Genomic DNA, 12,845 nt, shown 5'->3' with positions numbered 1-12,845 from the left:
GTAGGAAAAAACTTGGTATATTTGAGAAACAACCAGTAATACTGGAGGAAACTTGTACACAGCTGGGGAGGGATACAGCAATTGTGTGAGTGGCAGGGGACTGGTAGGAGATGAAGCTAGAGAAGGTAGCTGTGTTTGGCTTTGTAGAGATTTGGACTTTTTTTTCCCCCAACTGTGATTGGGGAGCTTTTGGAAACTTTGAGCAGGTAAAGTTTTGTTACCTTTTTATTTTATTTTATTTTATTTTATTTTTTTTTTTTTTTAAAGATTTTATTTATTTATTTGAGAGAGAGAGAGAGCACAAGAGGGGGGAGTGGGAGAGGGAGAAGCAGACTCCCCGCCAAGCAGGGAGCCTGATGCGGGACTCGATCCCGGGACTCCAGGATCATGACCTGAGCCGAAGGCAGTCGCCCAACCAACTGAGCCACCCAGGCGCCCCTTTGTTACCTTTTTAAATGTCTAATTCTGATTCCCACTAGCTACTATGTGAAGAATAGCCTGCAGGAGGCAAGAGTGGAAGCAGGGAAAATAATTGGGTCTTCTATTGGAGTCCCTATTGGTACTATTGCAAAGGTCTGAGTGAGAGAAAAGGATGGCTTGGTTCAGGATAAAGCTAGTAGAGGTGCTATTAAGTGTTCAGGTTGAAGCAGAATCAACACGACTTGCTGATTAGCTGCATGATGGGAATAAGAGAGAGGAATTGAGATTGTTCTAGGTTTTCAACTTGAGCATATGGATGGATGATGATCCATCTTTTGAGATAGTGAAGACTGGGCATAAGCTGGTTTGGAGAGCAAAATTAGGAGTTCTGTTGTGGACATGTTAGATTTGAGTTACTTATGAGATAACTCAGTTGAGATGTAAAGTAGACAGTTGGATCCATGAGTATGGAACTCAGGGATGTGATACACATTTGGGTATCACCAGCACTCTCAAGTTGTGTCTATCACTGTTTCAATGGAGCACTTAAATTAACGGACAAGGTTTTCTTTCTCTCTCTTTTTTTAAGATGTTATTTGACAGAGAGGGAGAGCACAAGCAGGGAGAGTGGCAGGCAGAGTGAGAAACAAGCCCCCTGCTGAGCAGGGAGCCCCATGCGGGGCTCAGTCCCAGCACCCTGGGATCATGACCTGAGCTGAAGGCAGATGCTTAACCAACTAAGCCACCCAGGTGTCCCTGGACAAGGTTTTCAATGGGGGTTAACATAGTAACAATTTTCTTTGCTTTTTTAAAAGATTTTTTTACTTATTTAGTTGACAGAGAGAGATTGAGAAAGAGCACACAAGCAGGGGGAGCAGCAGAGGGAGAGGGAGAAGCAGGCTCTCCGCTGAGCAGGGAGCCTGATGTGGGGCTCGATCCCAGGACCCTGGGATCATGACCTGAGCCGAAGGCAGATGCTTAACTGACTGAGCCACCCAGACGCCCCTAGAAACAATTCTCAAATGGCCACCTGGTGACTGTATTGGCCATGGTTCTCCAGAGAAACAGAACTAGTAGGATATGTATATAAACAAACAAACAAATAAAGAAGATTTATTATACAGTATTGGGTCATGTGGTCCCCAAATCTGCAGTTGGTGAGCTGGAGACCCATGAGAGCTGATATGTATGTAGTTGCAGTCTGAGTCCAAAGGCCTGAGAACCAGGGAAGCTGATGGTGTAAATTCCTGTCTGAAATCAGGCAGGCTTGAGACCCAAGAGGAGCCAATGTTTTGGTGTGAGTCCCAAAGGCTAGAAAAGACCAATGTCCCAGCTCAAACAGGCAGCAGTTTCCCCTTATTCAGCCTTCTTGTTCTACTTAGTTCTTTAGTTGATTGAATGACCCACCCATACGGAGGAGGGCAATCTGGTTTACTTAGTCATCTTCTTCTCCTCCTCCTCCTCTCCTCCCCCCCATCTCCTCCTTCTTCTTCTTTTTTAAAAGATTTTATTTATTGGGATGCCTGGGTGGCTCAGTCAGTAACTGTCTGCCTTTGGCTCAGGTTATGATCCCAGGGTCCTAGGATCAAGTCCCACATCGGGCCCCTTGCTCAGCGGGGAGCCTGCTTCTCCCTCTGCCTGCTGCTCCCTCTGCTTGTGCTCTCTCTCTCTGTCTCTGACAGATAAATAAATCAAATATTTTTAAAAACAAAAACAAAAAAGTAACTAACTTAAAAAAAATAAAGTTATTTTACTTATTTGAGAGGAAGAGAGAGTGAGCAAGAGCGCAAGAGCAAATGTTAATCTCATCCAGAAACACTCTCAAAGATACACCCAAAATAATGTTTGTCCAAATGTCTGCACCCCATGTTCTGGTTAAATTGACACATAAAATTAATCATTACAGTGACAGTAGAGCACTACATCAAATTAAAATTCTGTGAGGAGTGTGTGCAGCTGAAATGGAGTTTTCTGGTGATCTAATCTGTTATAAAGTTAGAACCTGTAAATTCCAGAGGCAGGCCTGGCTTGTGTGACAATGGTTGTTTTTCCTGATTGTGAGAGAATTTTAGTTTTTTCTTTTCTTTTCTTTTCTTTTTTAAGATTTTATTTATTTGACAGAGAGAGACACAGCGAGAGAGGGAACACAAGCAGGGGGAGTGGGAGAGGGAGAAGCAGGCTTCCCGTGGAGCAGGGAGCCCGATGCAGGGCTCGATCCCAGGACCCTGGGATCATGACCTGAGCCGAAGGCAGACACTTAACGAGTGAGCCACCCAGGCGCCCCAAAATTTAGTTTTTTCTTATAGAACTTTAGATTTTAAGCAGAGCTGAATCCAGTGAGTCTGCCAAAATGAATACTAGATAAATAAATAAATTGACCTAGTGAATCAAGTAATTCATCAACCCATTAGACATTTATGAAGATTTTTTAATTTGCCAGATAATACCATTAGGTCACAGTCTACTTGGGAGACCACCACATGAACCAGGTAAACTGTGTTTCAGTCTAGTGTTTGGCCACGATGAAGGTATGAGGAAGGGGCTTCAGAAGAACAAAGGAGGAGGGCACCTGGGTGGCTCAGTCGGTTAAGCATCTGCCTTAGGCTCAGGTCATGATCCCAGGGTCCTGGGATCAAGTCCCACGTTGGGCTCCCTGCTCAGTGGGGAGTCTGCTTCTTCCTCTGCCTCTGCCTCTCCCCCATCCCATGCTCATGCTCTAATAAATAAAATCTTTAAAAAAAAAAAGAACAAAGGAGGAAGACACAATTCTGATGGAGAAAGGGGTGGTGGTCAGGGAAGGATTCACTGAAGAAGGTAGGCCAAGGTTTTGCTAGGTGAAGAAGGAGGCAGAGGAGTTGTGTATAGAGAAAGGCATGGGGATATGGGAGGGCCTGAAGTGTCTAGACAGAAGTAAGAAGTTCAGTGTGACTGATGTGTAGGGTGCACAGTATTTGAGACCAGTTGGGCCCAGAGGCTTCTGAAGGACCTTGTATTTCTGCCTAAGGAGTTTGGGTTCTCTCCTGCAGGCCAGCGTGTCTCCACTTTGAGTGGGCACAAGAATCACCTGGGGAGCTTGTTAAGTGGGGATTCCTAGGTCTTCTCTCTAAGGAGATGGATGCAGTAGGTCTCGGGCTCAGGAAGGGACAGCTTAATGAGTTCCCCAGCTGATTCAGGTGCAGTTGGTTCACAGACCCTACCACCACTATGTGCTATGAAGGCTTTTCAGAAGAGGGAGTGACATGACCTGATTTATTTTTAGGAAGATAATTCTGCCAACTGTGTGGAAAATAGACTGACTTCACTAGCAGGGAAAATGTATAGGAAGTTGCAGCAGCAGGCATCCCAGTGAGAGATTGAGATGAATGGGGCTAAAGTGTTAGTGGGGATGAAGAACTAAATCTAAGAGACCTCTCTGAGTTAGGATACACAGTTGACCCAACCAGGAGAAGGGCTGAGAAGAATGAAGGTTGGCTCTCAAGTATCTAGTTTGGAAGAATGAATGGTTAATAATGGCTGGCACTTGGGGCGCCTGGGTGGCTCAGTTGTTAAGCGTCTGCCTTCGGCTCAGGTCATGATCCCAGGGTCCTGGGATCGAGCCCCGCATCGGGCTCCCTGCTCCGCGGGAAGCCTGCTTCTCCCTCTCCCACTCCCCCTGTTTGTGTTCCCTCTCTCGCTGTGTCTCTCTCTGTCAAATAAATAAATAAAATCTTAAAAAAAAAATAATGGCTGGCACTTGGTAACTATTTGCTGAATGAATGGGTGAATAAATATAGGACAAAAAGTAGGTGAGTTGGAGTAAGGAAGGAAAATTCCATTTTAGAGGTTATATTTGAAGTTAATACAAGAAATATTGATCTAGTATTGGTGAAGAAAGCTCATGCAGGTTTGGAGATAATGTATTTGGAAGTTAGCGTAGAGATAGTTCTTGAAGCAATAGTAGAATCTGAGACTACTTACAAGAATCCCTGTCTCACTGTGCCTCTCTCTGTCAAATAAATGAATAAATAAAAAATCTTCAAAAAAAAGAAGATACAAACCTTATAGAGAAGAAAGCCAAGCATGCAAACCTTTTGGTGTGTTTATTTTATTTAATTTTATTTATTTAATTTAATTTTATTATTTTATTATTTGACAGAGGGAGAGAGCATGAGCCAGGGGGTGGGGCAGAGGGAGAAGCAGACTCCTTGCTCAGCAGGAAGCTTCCGGATGCTCTGGCCGGGCTTCATCCAGGAACCCTGGGATCATGACCTGAGCAGAAGGCAGACACTTAACTGACTGAGCCACCCAGGTGCCCCCTTTTGGTGTGTTTAAAGGACAGACAGAGGAAAACTGGCAGAGAGAGAAAGTAGCTGAAAAGAAGTTAGAGGATTCACAGGAGGTATGTTATGAAAAGTTCTGAAAATAAAGGCAAAGTTGCAGGAAGTATGTGTGCATGTGTGTGAATGTGTGTGAGTGAGTGAGAGAGTGTGTGTGTGTGTTTGTGTTGGAGGGACATATTGGGACTATGTTGTCAGTCTGACTGTTGAAATATGTTCGCTAAAACTCTTTTAAGATACAGTTGACCCTAGTACAGTGCAGGGGTTGTGGCACCAACAACCTGTGGAGTTGAAAATCTGCCTATAAATTTTGACTGCCCCAAAACGTAACTACTAATTGCCTACTGTTGATTAGAAGCCTTTTTTTTTTTTTAAAGATTTTATTTATTTATTTGACAGAGACACAGCGAGAGAGGGAACACAAGCAGAGGGAGTGGGAGAGGGAGAAGCAGGCTTCCCGCTGAGCAGGGAGCCCAATGTGGGGCTCGATCCCAGGACCTCGGGATCATGACCCGAGCAGAAGGCAGACACTTAACCGACTGAGCTACCCAGGTGCCCCAATTAGAAGCCTGATTGATAACATAGTCTGTTAATACATGTTTTGTATGTTTTATATATTATATACTGAAATCTTACAATAAAGTAAGCTAGAGAAAAGAAATTGTTATTAAGAAAGTCATAAGGAAGAGAAAATACATTTATAGTACTGTACCATATTTATTGAAAAAAAATCCATATGTATTGTTCAAGGATTAACTGTAGTTTTCCAGATTTGGCTCTCTGTTAAGGCCATTCTTGAATCATGATAGAAAGGCCAGGTTGGTCAACAGCATAAAGGAAAATAGTCTTTCTATTTGTTATAGCTGGAGGAAAGTACTTATTTCAAGTAAAAGCTATTTTAACTTATTTAGACATGAGGTGGGCTAAGACATCTTAACCCCCCATCCCCACAGCATTTGTTTCTTTATAGCATTTAGGTTATAATTAGCCTTGTTATAGAATTATCTCTCTCCTATCTGTTAAGTTTCTACAGAGTTTGAAGATATATTAGTACACCCACCAGTAGATATGACAGTGCCCATCTTACTTAAAAAAAAAAAAAGATTGTTAAAAAAAATCTCTGCTAGTAATTTTGGCAAAGACAGGAAACTCATTTTAATTTTAATTTTGATTTCTACCCCAGCCCAACGCTCTTGAGATGGTTATTGGACATTTGTGTTAATATTTTTTTTCTGTAAATTCTGTTAAGGGTTGTTGTCCATTTGTATTTTAGGTCTTAAAGGTATTTTGGATTGATAATTGTGTGTTCCTTATATATTAAGGACATTAATAACCCTTTGTTATATTTGTCATAATCACTTTTCCAGTCATCAGCAGTGGAAGGGAAGTGTTAACAGTTTTAAAAACAGGCTTTCCACCAAATTTGGAAGCTTCCCAGCCAGGCTTCTTGGCCTCTGGCCTTTACCCTTTTGTCTACATTTTTTGGCAGGTGCTTCAGCTGGGCCCAAGGAAGGTCTCCTTACTGAATGAGTGTCCCTTGAAAACAAGGGTTCCCCTTGAAAATAAGCTGAGGATGAGCTCATGGATCGTATCATGATTTAACTTCCTGTCTTCTCTCCCAGAAATCAGGCAGACATACCTGGAACTATGGTGACATCTGGGATATGTTGGGTTTTCTTGGAGCTGAATGCCAGGAGAGATGTTCTGAAGGCCTGTCTAAAATGAAGACATGCATGTATTCATGTTTACTGGATAAACAGGAGTCCAGCCATTTAAGTATAGACTTTCTTTTATGACTTCTTTTAAAGTGTTAAATTCAGCATTAGACGATTATTAAAAAAAAAAAAAATCAGTTCCACTGGAGAAGGGAGAGATGAGAGTTACTATTGTGTCATTTTTCAAGTGTCATTTTCTAATAGTTTATTTTTGGTATTTTTGTTGTATATTGACCTTGTTTACTGGAAAATTTGATACATTCCCTTATTTATAGATTATCTTTTCTGAGATAGGTTTTCTTAGTAGTGGTGTTTGTTTTTCCTTAAATGGAAGAATTCATCAGTGAAACTAACTGTATCTGGAGGTTCTTTTGTGGAAAGATTTTAAAATGATAAATTTGGTGTCTTTAATAGCTACAGCCTTATTTGGGTTTTATTTTATTCGGTTTCTTCCTGTATCAGTTGTGGTAAGCCTTATTTTCCTAGGGGTTTGTCCATTTCATCTTTTTTTTTTTAAGATTTTATTTATATATTTGAGAGAGTGGGAGGAGTGGCAGAGGGAGAAGCAGACTCCCCACTGAGCAGGGAGCCTGATGCGGGGCTGGATCCCAGGACCCTGGGATTATGACCTGAGCTGAAGGCAGACACTTAACCAACTGAGCCACCCAGGCGCCCCTGTCCATTTCATCTAAACTTTCCAATTTATTGGTATAAAGTTGTTCTAATATTCCATTAGTATCTCTTTGATATCTGCAGGTCTTGTAGTGAGTCAGTCTTCATTTTAATTTTTGTTATTGGTAATCTGTGCTTTTTCTCATTTTTCTTGATTAGTCTTGCTAAATAAAGGATCATCAGTTTTATTAGTCTTGAAGGGAAATCCCTCGATATCAGGCTCTCTTTCCTAGGCCTCCCCTCCTCAGGGTCTTGTCTACTTAAGGCCAAGCTGCTTCTGTAGGCCCTGACTCCTGTGTTTTCTCTCCATCTCCTTGAGATTACTGGCTTCTCTGCCTCTAGCATCTGTTCTCTGCCTGGCTTTTCAGCATTCCCAACCCCCTGACCCACTACAACCCCTACCACGCTAAGAATCATCATTTCCTTGAGGGGAAAAGAAACAAAGAATACTGGACTCTCTATTCTCTTTGAAATCTTGGCCCTTTAGATACTGGCTATTTTGACAGGTCTCTGTCTCTGATATATTTAAACAGATGGCTTAAACTTCGTACCCTGTAGCTATCACCCTCCAATTCTATACCCCGCCCTCCCAATCTGTAGGCAGTCATTACTTTCTGTGTCTGTAGATCTGTTTATTCTAGACATTTCATATTAATGGAATCATATAATATGTAGTCTTCTGTGACTGGCTTCTTTCCCTTAGTATAATATTTCAAGGTATACCGTGCTGTAGCTTATATCAATATATTATGCCTTGGCAAATGGTCATAATCCTTTCTAAGTTTGGATCAGCTTTCAATATTTTATTCTTTGTGTTTCCAGTGTTTTGAAATACCTTTGAGAGTTCTTTTAACTTGTTGTTGTTGTTGTTGTTTGTCAGTGGCACTTCTTCTGGTATGTCCTCATGCTTTTGTCATAGCCCCTTTCATATTTGAGAGCATCATAACTACCTGCCTTAACTAATCCTTGCAATCTGGGTTCAAATTTCACAGCAGCATCCTTGTTTGTGCTAGCTACTTAATCATATAGTTTAACATTAATCAATTTATGCCAACATCTGAAACCGTGGAACTAATCTTTACTAGCAATAAAAGGTTTTTTTCCAGTCTCGCTGTAATTACATTTTTCTTTCCATATGGCAGCTAATGTTAACACTTTGGCTTGAATGCTAACTGAACTAATTTGGATTATCTTTTATTGCAGCCTTCAGTCCAAAGTAGGTGTGCTCCATTCAACCATAATTGGCTTTCTGTTTCTACCACAATTTGAACTAAAATGTGTTAGAGCAACTTTACCTTTTTTTCAAAAAATTTTTAATTTTTATTTCTTTTTTTTAGAGGGAGAGAGCAGGGAGAGAGGGAGAGAGAGAGAGAGAATCTTAAGCAGGCTCCATGCCCAGCACAGAGCCTGACTTAGGGCTCAATCTTATAACCCTGAGATCATGACCTGAGCCAAAATCAAGAGTTGGCTACTTAACCAACTGAGCCACCCAGGCACCTCTGCCTTGTTTTTTATATTCATTACATTTTATCAACATAGTTTATACCATAGCTTCATGAAAGCCTAGATCTCATCCTGTCTTTGCTTTTCTGTTACCATTTTTCAAATCTAATCGCATCCAGTTTTACTTCCAGCATTATCACTTTTTGTCTCTTTGTTGCACTTTAATCCTTGTTGTAAAATATTACATGAATTTATCAATGGGGGGCAAGGAGGCAACACAACTGTACTCTTTTCTGTCTGTGCAAGCGATGAATAACAAATGCTTGGTGCTCAATTACTGACAAACTTTGAAAGTGATGTCACTGGTCACTGATCATGCTGCCCATCTGCTGTGGTGTGATTTGTGGGCTGACGGTTAGCAGCAAAGTTTGCACTTTATGTGATGACTCACAATTAATATATGGTGGTAACTGAAATTTGAATGGTGGTAACTGTTTTGTTGAATGACTGGTGTTAATTTAACTAAAGCATGATAACTGAAATTTGTACATGTTGGAACAGTGCAAAGTCAGGGATGCCTATAATCTATTTCAATTAATCATGTATCTTTCAGCCTCATCTGCTTAATAAAGTTGGGTCTTAATCTAACTCTGAATATTTTATTTGAGACAGACTTGAGGCTCTACCATTCTAGCCTTTGAGTTTAAAAATTATGGTAGCTGTTCTGATTCTGTGATTGTCTTCTCAAAATGTGGTCTCCTCCTTGCCTCCTACCTCCACTAATGAGACCTTGAGCAGCTCTGCATCTGATACATGTCATTTCCTTTTGTGGACAAAACAGCAAAGCCTTCTCTGTCTCTGATGTCTCCTGTTCTCTCTTTCTCTATGTTTTTGTAATTTAGAATTGCCCTTCAGAAACACATGGCAGCCCTTACCTGGCTTTGTAGCTCTTACCTTCCAGCCAGGATAAAAGTTTTGCCTTAGCACCCACAGTGTCAGCCAGACCCTGACTCTCTAATGAATAACTCATAAACACTGAGAGCACTATTTTCCCTAAAGAATGCCTCATAGTGACTGTTACAACCTCTCTTTCAAACCGCAGGCCAACCTTTTATTTTCCCCTTAAAGAATCTAAGTTTCAAAAACTCTTCTTTAGTATTTAACATGAGCTACAAAGAAAAAAAGTTCCTGAAGAGGTTCTGTCTCTTTTTTTCTTTGGAACCTTTGAGGCATTTTTAATGTGACAATACGTTTTAAATGGATCCAGAGAGATTCCTTGTGGTTCTTTTGTGTCTCCAAGTGCTTAGAACATGGCTAGGCACAGAGGAAGCATTAACAAACGTTTGTCACTTTATTAATTGAAATGACAAGCTGTAGGCATACTTTGATTTACACATAAATTTATTTCTGAAAATTATTTTTTTGAGGATGGGGAGGGAGACATGCTGGATTGGCAGGAGGGGAAGAAAACTTGCTCTGAGATTATTAAGGTCGATCCTCCTAGCAGTGACAAATTCAGACGTCTTTTTGATGATGCTTTTGAAAATGAGTGGTTTGCAGGCAAAAATATCTTTTAAGTCCGTATTTTAATTATTTGCTTCAGATGTGATAGCTATCTATTAGTGAAAAGCTTTTGCAGTCAAAAGAAAGGATTAGTATTTAAAAAGGTAAGGCTATGAGACTTGGGAGAAGGTGTTGCAACTTGTTCTCTTAAGGGGAAAAGCATAAAAGCTAATGGGAATTTCTTCTGGAGACATGCTTGTGGCCAGGCTGTCAAGTCCTCCTACTTGTTGAAAATTTGGGCTATTTTCCTTATCATTTTGTCTCATCTATGAAAACTATGAATCCAGTAGACACCTAAGTGTGTATGTAGTGAAGGTAACCTTTTTACTTCTGCTATTATTTCTGAGCAGCCTAAAGGCTATTTGATGGTAGGGACCAAATCCACTGGGTAGTCTCATCTTTGTTTCCGATAGCCCCTAGCAGAGAAGGGGCCTGTGCACACAATAGGTATCTAGAAGTGTTTACGGAGTGATTAAATCATGTCTTCTTTATCAGTTTGTAAGATCCACTCTGGGAGAATCAAAGATCAGTAACAAGATCAGTTCAGGGCCCAGCAAGAAGGATCTGAGAGCTCATGGCACCATGTCATGAGGTTGGATTCAGAAACAGAAAAGCATGACTCTAGAAATTCCTTTATGCCATGGTTCATTACATGATTCAGATAGTGTAAGGTAAAATGCGTAATACTAATGCTAATCCACCGCAAACAGCACAGCTCAGTGCTTACTTAATTTGGTTTTTGTTCATTTATGTTAGTTTATGTTTAGATGAAATGTTTCTAGAAGGCAGTGTACAGGACTTATAGGCTGAACTATGAACCCCAAAATTCATGTTGAAATCCTAACCTCCTAGTACCTCAGAATGTGAGTGTATTTGGATATAGGGCCTTTTAAAGAGGTACTTAGGGGAAAATGAAGTCATATGGGTGGGCCCTAATCCAGATATGACTGGTGTTCTTTTTTTTTTTTTTAAAGATTTTATTTATTCATAAGAGACACAGAGAGAGAGGCAGAGGGAGAAGCAGGCTCCCCGCTGAGCAGGGAGCCCGATGCGGGACTCCATCCCAGGACTCTGGGATCATGACCTGAGCCGAAGGCAGACGCTTAACCATCTGAGCCACCCAGGCGCCCATGACTGGTGTTCTTATAAGAAGAGATTAGGACATGCATGAAAGAAGATCATGTGAAAACACCAGAAAAAGATGGCCATCTGCAAGCAAAGGAAGGAGGCTTCAAAATAAAACTAACCTGGCTGACATATTGATCTTGAACTTCTAGAACTGTGAAGAAATAAATTTCTGTTCTTTAAGCCACCAGTCTGTGGTATTGTTATGACAGCCCTAGAAAATGAATGCAAGAGCTATTTAAATTTCTGTGAATAGTGTCAAGTCTCAAGACTATATGTAAAATAGATGCCTTTGGGGGGCAGGCAGAAATGCAACAGATGGAACTTTTTTTTTTTCTCTTTAGTGACAGGTATGACATTTAAAGGTCACGAGTTGAATCAGGTTTGGTCAAACAGGATCATAGATTTATTATCTTTTATTTTATATATGAAGATCTCTTATCTCCCTCAAAATAAGTCTTTGGTGGGAGGTGGGGGGGGCAGGAGGGACTTCTGGCCCACTTTGATACCATGGAGGGTTTAGTGGAGATTATGTTGAGAAATGACTTTGGAGAGAGATTTGGAAATGATCAGTATCTACTATTGTCTAGTCTAAAAGCAGTGACTTTAAATAACAGAGTCTGTAACTGTACCTCAGTCTTATTAACTTTCAGGGAAAAATAAGGTTATAATACTAGAACACTCAATATATATCTGTTTTTGCCCCCACCCACTGTTGCAAGACTTCTTGCCCTGCCGTTGGTCTCCTTACCCCTCTTCTTTGTTTCAAGTGATTCTCAGAGATTCTTCCATAAACAGAGGCTTCTCCTGATCTCTATTACTGTCTATCTAATTGTCTTTTATTGCTAACAATATAAAGACCTGTTTAATATGTTTCATAAGTTTTAAGGTAGTTTGGATGTTTAAGTTTGTTTACATATATTTCATAGTAAGACTAATACAATCACAATAAAAGAAAATTTGGAAAAGAGATGAGAGAAAAAAATCACCTATGGCCTCACCATTCTAAGGCAATTGCTAGTATTTGATTGATTTCCTTTCAACCTTTTTATTCACTGCATAGGGATTTTTCTCCAAAAGTTGTAATTCTAATGTATACACAAGTTTCTATACTCCTTTAAAGAATCTTAATATTGTATCATGAGCCTTTGTCAATGGTACAACAGAATTTTCTTAAACATCATTTTAGTGATATGTAATACAGCATTGAGCTGACACAATAGTGTGCTTATCAGTTTCCCAATTCTTGGACATTTAGGTTGTTTCAAATTTTTAAAAAATAATTATAAACAACATGGATGTCTTTGACAATGGATATGTTTGAACATACTTTTTTTTTCCTCTCTGTTTTGCGTGTCTCCCTTAGAACACATTCCCATTGTCTGAATTATTATGTGAAAGGGCAGGCTCATTTTTCTGCAGAAGCTTTGAGAATGTCCTACTGTTGTCGACAAGATCTGCTATAGAGAATTTGTATAGAGGCCACTCTTCTCGTTTTAACTTATGTCAAGATCTCCATGGGCTTGGGAGTATTGCCACTGCCTTTGGGGGGAATCATCTATCCAGTTCGTTGTTAGTGTATTTTGCTTGA

The 12,845-nt window shown here is 40.3% G+C and overlaps 1 protein-coding gene across 1 annotated transcript in view; it reads left to right on the top strand.

Moving 5' to 3' along the window:
- APTX (aprataxin) overlaps window positions 1–11,437 on the top strand; it is a 58,982-nt gene extending 47,545 nt beyond the window's left edge. The window contains exon 9 of the mRNA XM_078061366.1: window positions 11,104–11,437. The gene's annotated coding sequence lies outside the window, so the exon portion shown is untranslated. The remainder of the gene's footprint in view (window positions 1–11,103) is intronic.
- Window positions 11,438–12,845: the final 1,408 nt, after the last annotated feature.

This window comes from Halichoerus grypus, chromosome 14, assembly GCF_964656455.1.
Source record: "Halichoerus grypus chromosome 14, mHalGry1.hap1.1, whole genome shotgun sequence".
NCBI classification, from domain to species: Eukaryota; Metazoa; Chordata; class Mammalia; order Carnivora; family Phocidae; genus Halichoerus; species Halichoerus grypus.
This window is presented reverse-complemented; position numbering and strand designations above follow the sequence as displayed.